Raw genomic sequence first — 9667 nt, forward strand, 5'->3', positions numbered from 1 at the left:
CACAGACCAAATTGCGACACTACGGATCATCGTCGAACGATCAATTGAGTGGTACTGGTCACTGTAAATCAACTTCATTGATTATGACAAAGCTCTTGACAGTGTAGATAGGAGAACATTATGGAAACTTCTTCGACATACGGAGTTCCTGAGAAGGTTGTCAACATTATCCGGAACTCATACGACGAACCACAGTGCAAAGTAGTGCATGGAGGACAGCTGACAGATGCATTCCAAGTAGAGACCGGAGTCAGACAAGGCCGTCTACTCTCTCCCTTCCTCTTTCTTCTGGTTGTCGACTGGATTATGAAGACCTCGACATCTGAGGGAAAACACGGAATACAATGAACAGCTCAGAACCAATTAGACGATTTGGACTTCGCCCTCCTATCACATACACATGAACAAATGCAAATAAAGACAGCCAGTGTAGCAGCAGTCTGTGCATCAGTAGGCCACAACATACACAAGGGGAAAACCAAGGTCCTCAAATTCAAAGCGGAGAACAGAAATCCAATCACACTTGATGGCGAAACTCTGGAAGATGTAGAATCCTTCACATACCTGCGAAGCACCACCGATGAACAAGGAGGTTCAGATGCAGACGTAAAGACGAGGATTGGAAAAGCAAAGGCCGCATTCCCTCAATTGAAGAACGTATGGAACTCAAAGCAACTTTCAACCAATATTAAAGTCAGAATCTTCAATACGAACGTCAATGCAGTTCTACTGTACGGAGCTGAAACTTGAAGAACTACAACAACCACCATCAATAAGGTACAAGTATTTATAAATAGTTGTCTGTGCAAGATACTCAACATCCATTGGTCGGATACCATCAGCAACAGCCTTCTGTGGGAGAGAACAAACCAGCTTCCAGTTGAAGAGGAAATTAGGAAAAGACGATGGAAATGGATAGGACATACATTGTGGAAATCACCAAACTGCATCACGAGGCAAGCGTTAAATTGGAATCCTGGAGGGAAGCGGAAAAGAAGGCCAGAGAGCACACTACGTTGGGAAATAGAATCAGATATGAGAAGGATGAATAACAACTGGAAAGAACTGTTAAGGATTGCCCATGACAGGGTTGGATGGAGAATGGTTGTGAGCGGCCTATGCTCCTTCACGAGGAGTAACATGCCTAATTAAGTAAGTGCACCTGTGCAATAACTGCGACGGCAGATTAGAGGACAACGAATTGTCGATCAGACCAAAGACGCGCAGACATACTCTGTTTATATACCAATCAAACAGACCACATCGTACCACAAAATAGAAAATAACATTGTACAATATTGACCAGTAGGAAAATGACACATGAAATAAATATTGACCAATAAGAAAATGACACCATCTCAAGTCCAAGGATAGAGTTAGACTTAACATAATAATTCTTGGGATATTTTCCTGAATATCTCAACAACCTGGAAGATTCTTTTCTAGGGTTGTGTATGAAAATCCCCTCATACATGCACTTGCAATTTACTCCTCTCGATTCCTTCAGATATATATTCTGGTAATCCTTTTGTTTTCACTTAAGATTGTACCATTTTTATTTTATTGTAATTTCCCTTACGTATTGACTAAATTTCCATGCTTTTCGTGAACCCCAATTATTTTGTTCGAGTTAATAATTAGTCATGTCGGCAGTCACATTGGGTCGCTTTTCGTGCCTGAAGTTGACCCTCGTTCCATTGATAGAAGAAACCAAACTGGTAGTGAATAGGTCTCTGTTTAGATCGTGGAACAGTCACAGTGCAGTTAGCGGTCACCTGTTCAAGAATACAAAGCTTTTCAATATTCTATATAAAATAATAGGAGATATAATGCCTATACGAAATAGAGAAGTTAACGAAAACTTGAGCTCTATCGTTTTGAGGTCAACTCTTAACTAATCAATCCAAGTTGTTAAACACTTCCCTTTTTGATTGTGTTCGTTGTAATTACTGGAACTGTGAATCTTTTGATCATGAATCGAAGCACTCTTCAAGAACTAGAAACACTGCCTTTTATAGCACAATTTAATATTATCTTTCGAACGACCTGTTCGTGATCTATCTAGAAAAGGTAGAATGGCATCTATTTGTTGCACCCAATTTGACCACTGATTGAACAATTATTGATTGGATAACTTATTGAACTGTCATTTACCCATTATCTTGTTTTGGTTTCAATTGAACGATAGCACGTATCTTAACTAACCTAGAAGTTACTCATCATTCCGAAACAATTTAGTTTAAAAACTACAGAATCTGACCAGGGACCATCTGTTTTGATAGCTAAAGGTATCCACTTCTCTAATTGTCATAATGTCTACAAAATGAGTACTAATATTTACCTCCTGTTGTGAGAAAGTCATTGCTACAACACATACCTTAGTGCAAAAATCTTTCATTTTTCTATGATTCTCATAAATCACATTAAAGTTGTTTTACTCTACACTCTGGTTATAACGGTGGCCATGTTGATTTATTCTCCCCTTACTTGTAACTTTAACTTGTAGCGTGGCGTCGTGTCGAGATTAACTATGAACACCGCTACAAAGAAACACGTGCCAAATTAATCAGAAGGCGTAGGTTGAACGTAACCAAAGAAACCCATAAAATCTCCGAGAAGCCAAATACCAGAAGGCAATTAATGGACCAAGTCGAGATATTTATTTGCTGGCGATCTCGTGGCATCGAAAGGATACCGAGATCGTGCCAGGATACAAGCTTGGTTACAGAACGTAACCGAATTCGCGCGAAGTTACAATCGAAGTGCCAGAACAAGAATGGAAGCACGATATAGCTGTCATTAGCACAGTCAAACAAAAGCACGTTAAAACAAACACTGGTACAGTTGGTTATAATAATAATTGTTTTTATTAAACCAGTCGTGTTCTCGTGATAAATGTGAGTCACTACAGACTGACTAGAAGTGTTGATTTTCGATCGACAAATGAAGCCAATCTTCAGAACTGGAAACATACATTGTTGTAACAAGTAACTAAGTCTATAATCCTTCATAAGTTTATTGTTGATATTTTTATCCAGTCAGACATCATTTCCTAAAAAAGACGTACGTAAGCTATCCAGAAAAGGTAGGACAATGCTCCCTTACTGATAAAAACGTTTACTTTTGGCACTGAGGGTGATAATCTTATGTCCTTTATCAATTGAGCTCCTTAAACAATTGTGGCAATATTTGTGAAGTTTAGACACATTAAAACATATGATGATAATAATAATATATTTCTGCATGAGCATGTACACTCCATTTTTACAGGCATGATCTATAAATTACAACATTTGTTGGCGCACAGCATGCTTCCCAACCTATTAAGTTTATAGTTGTTATAAAGTAGACTCGTAGAGCGCTTACTGTAAACTATGACCTTGAGGAGACGCGTACGTCAAGTTTGTTCCAGACATCAGAAGTTCCATAGGTGTGCCCTCAGAGCAAGGTTCTGAAGAAAAAAAGAGAGACAGAAGAGCACCAACGCACTTGGATATGAACGCCAAACGTTGCTTAACATTGTGTAGTAGAACAGACATAATTATAATAAATTAGATTAAACTCATGTTATCTCTTGTTAGAGTGAAATGAAGTCAGAGGCTTCATATAAGAGAGTGTTGTAATAAAGAACAATGAGTTGTGTTGTTTAAGAAGTTGAAGTAGGCTCACATGAAGGAAGTGAAGTCAAGGTTGGTACAAGGAAAGCGGTTCATTAGAAGGGAGTGTGTATATAGAGGGTGGTGTTAAGAATACTAATGATCATATCTTTTATTGTCTCATTTTTTCTTTCTTTTCTTTCTTTGTCTATCTGCCAGCCACACAGTCCTACAGTAAAAGTCCGAGTCAGCATACTGTAGGTTGTCTTGGTAGAATAGCTAATCCAGCATAAAATTGGAAACATGAGCCTGAGTGGTGAGCGTAGGAACACAATCTATATCACAGATTGATTGACTTATTCTCAAACATAATGAGGCTGATACATGCAAAACCTTCTGCCCCACAAATACAGGTGGATTGAAGTTATCACCCTCACCATCAATGCTTGCTGGTCAGTAACTTCACCCTCGCTCCTTTTGTGATGTTAGGCTCATTTAGGCTTATTTGTGGATATATATCATACCTCACTCAATCCTCTGTTGGAAAACACTATTTCTATAAGTACCATTTTACAGGCTTTTCAGGCAGTTACAAGTTATGGACTATGGGTAAGGCATCGACGCAGTGCTTTAATTGATTACAGTATAAAGTATAGTTCGCCAATTACAGTTTAAGCATTTAAAAGAGTATAATGTAGGATGGTTGTTTATTAAAGCAGGCGGAAAAGTATAGAAGTATATGAGTTGTAGATAAGCTAACGAGTGGATAAATAGTATTAATTGCCAGTCAACATAGTGTACAGAAGAGTAAAAAGCCAATAAAGAATAAACAGGAAGAAACTCACACTAACTTGGTGCTGATGCTATTTTGTGTTGTCCTTACCAGCTGATGGGTGACAGGCTCCATAGATGCAAGATCACTGGTAGTAGGCTGTTTTCTTGACGTTTTAGGATGGTAGTGAGTGTCCCCCAATCGACCGAGTTTAGTTGAACAGTATCGATAGACCCAAAGAGTTACCTGGTTACTTTAAGTGAAGAAGTAGTGTGGTAAAAGTAACTAATACAACTGCAAAGAAGGAAAAATAAGACAAACTGAACTTCAAGTCCGTTTTAGTCTAGACATGAAGCGAGCCTATGATGTCTGAGTGGGGCGCAGATGTGTTCTTAAGTGCTAGATTAGTGAAAGTGAGAGCTTGATCAAGCAATTTTGCAAACATGTAATTCATCTGCCATGTGTATTTCGGAGGAAAGACTGTTCCATACTATCGCATACTTGACGGGGGAGAAGTTTTCCCGAGTTTTTGATCAGTATTTTTCAACTTTGACGGTAGATACTTTGTTTCGAATTTCGTATTCATGTGAATCTCGGGCAAGAACTATCTTACATGTTGAATAAGTAAGGTTTTTGAGTAGTTTGAAGTAGAGAATCAAATTAGACCTAAGCCTTCTCTCCCAAAGTGGTGCTATTCCTAAGACTTGGCATCGTGAACTGTAGTCAATGACTGAGTCAGTCTTAAGTACTTTGCGGGTGAAGTCTCGTTGTATTCCTTCCACCTCTTACTATATCAGATAGGCGTAGGTTAGAAAGCAAGAACGAGCAGTATTCAACGATAAGTCTTACACAAACTTTATAACGAAGGATTTTAAATTCATTTTGATAGAAATTACGGAGAATGAAGCCAAGCGATTTCCGCATTCTAGATGCTTTAGCTGAGATGTGTTCAGGGAAATTAAGACTGTGTGAGTAATGTACCCCTAGGTCAGTTACTGATGCCATTCTGGGCAGTGTGTGGTCGCTAAGTGTTAGTTTCATTTTAAGAGACGTGTGTCCTATACATAACCAGACGCATTTCTCTGTGTTGAGCCCTAACCTCCAGAGTTTGCACCAGACGTCTACCATGTTGAGTTCATGCTGGATTGTTTGCATAGTACTACTTAAATTGCAAATGTCAGTTTTATAGATGACTTTTAAGTCATCGGCATAGAGGTAGGTCTTGCCTGTGCAAAAGCACTTGCATATATTGTTGATGTAGATTTTAAAGAGCAATGGACCCAATACACTACCCTGCACAACACCACTGGTTCTTGGTCGAGGTGTAGATGTTGTAGAGTTAATCTTGGTTATTTGATATCTTTTCGTAAGAAAAGACTTGATCCATTGCAAAAGGGGATTTATAATTCCAACTGACTTAAGCCTGTTGATTAGAAGATTATGAGGTACTTTATCAAAGGCTTTCTTAATATCGAAGTATAGTATAATAACTAGTTTCTTCTGGTCGCGTATACGAGTAACCTCCTTAAAAAAGTCTATCAGACATGTACTGCACGAACTTGTTCTAATAAAGCCGTGTTGTGACGAGTCTATTAGATCTTCATTAAGTAAGTGATTAGATAGTTCATTTTGTATCACTTTTTTCATTATGCGTGATATAACTGGAGTGATATTTATGGGTCTGTAGTTTTCGACCAGGTTTCTCGGTCCGGATTCGTGTTTGGGAACAACATACGTTACCTCCCAGGTTTCCGGACATGTATCTGTCTCTAAGGATGATGTGTATATTGTTAGTAATAGCGTCTGTATGTCCGGTTCTGACATTTTATAAAGGACTGAAGGGAAGCCATCGGCACCAGAACTCGCGTTCGGCTTAGGGGTTTTGATGAAGGTATGTATACTCCTAATGTCGAAGTTTATGGTGCTAAGATAATTTTTGCTGATGCACTTTATGTTGATATCTGGGGCATGAGAGGTATTCCCATTGTCGAAAAACCATTCACTTAATAGTTCATATATGATGATTTGGTCATTATATGTCACTCCATGGTGCATTAAGGAGCGAATAATGTGATCTGCGTTCTTTCTTACGCGTTTTACGAGGAGACAACATGAGGCGTGGGCTTTAGATGCAGCGGTGAGCAGAGTACGTTCCCCCGTCTGTTTATGCTTGTTGTGTTGACTTTGTACTCCATCAAGCACAGAGTATATGTGGTGCCGGGCACTGAAGTTTTTTCATATATAGTGCGTCCTTTTTAGTGTTTGCAGTTTAGACCTAGTCTTTTGTTTTGTATAGGAAGTAATTGTTTTAAAAGCAATTTTAGAGAGTATAGTAGAGTCTAGTGCAGATTTGGCGGTGGTATTGAATATTTCTAATATTTCTAAGAGATTATCACTGGTAAAGAAACTGCTCCAACCAGAGTGCTTTATTAGAAATCGAAAGTTTTCCCAGTCAGCATTTGCACAGTCTCTATATTGGAAACGCGTATTTAATGTTTTTAATTTGTCGCACATGGCAAGAATCGGAAGGGTGCAGAGGACTATTTTATGATCGCTGTTGTGAAGCTTTTCGCCAACCACCACTGATGTTAGTATGACATTATGACAGAATATCAAATCAAGAATGTTGCGATTTCGTGTAGACAGGTGTTTATGTTATTGCCAACTGTGTATGTCTGAGGACCTAGAGTATGGTTTCAAAGCACAATGGGCCAGAATGTGTCGTCCAGTTGACTGTGGGAAGGTTGAAATCTTGCTTAATAAATACTTTACTAAAAGAGACTTAAACTGAGTAGTCATACCTTAACTATTCGTTAAGGAAATTTATCTGCTCTGCTTCCCATCATTTTTTTTTCTTGCACCCTTTTTCAGCCCCCTTGAGATATGCTACTGAAAACAGATATGGAACGGGTGATTTCGTCCTGTACCATCATTAAATCTTCAGATATCCCAAAGGGATATAAGGTTGTGATTTCTAGAAGCACTAAACTTCAATGGATCTATGCTTGACCATCAGTTGCATGTCGCAACGCAATCTTCATAAAGCGCGCCAACTGTGATACTGACTAAAACCATCTGAATTCATATCTTATAAAATATCAACCCCGCTGAGTAATTTACTGCAGTAGAAATTGCATCATTTGTAACAATTTGATCGTGCCTGTTGACTTGGCACGCCTCATGTAACAAACTGTCATTTGAGAATAAATTATTATTATTATTATTATTATTATTAACAAATACATTACTATACACGCACTTCTGTTCTCCATTGCTCGGGTTGTGATAACTTAACTCTAAATCATCTACTGTCTATATTTATAGACTGTAGCCACATTTATATTATACTCTATGTTTGGCTATATCACTGGAAGCACAACAATCTTACTGGAATCTTCAGTCATTTATAATTGTGGACTCTGGTACCAAACTCAGTCTTAACACGCACAAGCAAGCTGAATTAAGTAACTTCCCTAATTTTTATTGTGTTTATAAAGTATAACTGATATATTATAACATTACTGTTTCCATGCAATAACTTTATTACTATTTTTGAGTTCAGATATTGTTAGGTCCGTCACACTACCGTTCTTGACCCTCTAACACATCAGATTTACTTTTCTTCCTTTTTTCCTCCTTCTCTCTCTTTTCCTCTTACACAAATTTTATTCCTCAATATCCAAAGTTCATAACTTGAAGCCTATCATATTTTGGTACACGTAAACAAATTAACTTATTTATTCACTTGATTATACATTTATTATCGTTTATTCTTATTCCACCTTCTTAAACACGCTTATAAAAATGTTCACATGCTTCACGTTTATTTTCTACATTTTTTCTTTTCTCTTTCTTCAAAGTCAACTTAATATTCTTCCAACTTCTACAGAACTTGTTTAAATAGGGGGAATATTGTGCAAACATTTTTAAACTTATGTATAACTGCATTTCCGAAAGATCACAGAACGATTTATTCACGGCCCTTATGTACCAATAAGCCGTTTGTGAGCAGTGATAATAATGTTAGATCTCGCAAGAAATATTAATAATATAGAACCAAAAGGCAGTATTCATACTTACCACAAACGTAAGAGAGCCTAACATCACAAAAGGAGGGAGGGTGGCGTTACTGACCAGCAAACATGAAGGTGGGGAGATAACTTCAATCCACCCATTTCTGTAGGGCAGAACATTTTGTTTAATTACGGCTCCTTATGGTTTAGTGGGATGTCACGAGCTTATGGTATTGATGCTGATTTATCACGCAAAATACCTCTTTAAATCGTGTTACGAACGCTGAATTGGTCTCACTTCCTATCCAGAAATCCTATTACAAGCAAACTAAACAATTCGCTAATATACGAAGCCTACTCAAGACCCTATAATACCTGAAGAAAAAATAATAATACAAAAAAAACGAAAGGGGCTCTAATAGCTTCGATAATAAAAGGAAGATAGCCAATTGTATATCACAATACTGTTTCTAGCACTATATTTTATTTTATAATCACACATAATCCCATAATCTCAGCTCCTTTCCGAATCGCCTCCATTTGTCAGTTGTATGTCCACTCACACCTTGTTAACACTTATTTTCTTTAACCTATTAAAATGCTCTTTCTTGACAAATACCTTAATAAAAGAAAATTAGACTGAGTAATCATACCTTAAACATTCCTTCATGAATATTGGCTACTCTGCCCCTCGTGTTTTCTTCTACTTGCTCCCTCTTTCAGCCCCCTTGTGATATGCAACGAAAGATTTTATCCTGCACCATCCTCAAAGCCTTAGACATTCCAAAGGGACATAAGGTTGCGACATTTAGAAGCTCCCACCTTCAATGGACCTATCCTTGACCATCAGTTGCACATTCGCAACGCAACTTTCGTGAAGCGCGCCAACTGTAGTACTGATTAAAACCATCTACATTCATATCTTATAAATTATCAACCCAGCTATGTAATTTACTACAGTGGATATTGTATCATTTTTATCAATTTGATCTTGCCTGTAAACTGGCATGCCTCATGTAACAAACTGTTATTTGAGAATAAATTATTATATACCTCTAAAGAACAAGTGTGTATTAAAATAGGTCGCTACTTGAAAACGGGTGTCAACGTGAAACTGGCGGAAGCTGGATTCACAAGCAAACTACATCAAATATAAAACCTTGAGGTCGTGACGACAAACTTTTACGACCTGGTTAGTAACTGAGTGAACGAATTGTCCGCTAGACAGGAATAAAAATGCAGAAGTCATGGAAAACGTGACGCAAAACGGGTGACAGTAAAATTTG

Source organism: Schistosoma haematobium, chromosome 2 (assembly GCF_000699445.3).
Source record: "Schistosoma haematobium chromosome 2, whole genome shotgun sequence".
NCBI lineage: Eukaryota > Metazoa > Platyhelminthes > Trematoda > Strigeidida > Schistosomatidae > Schistosoma > Schistosoma haematobium.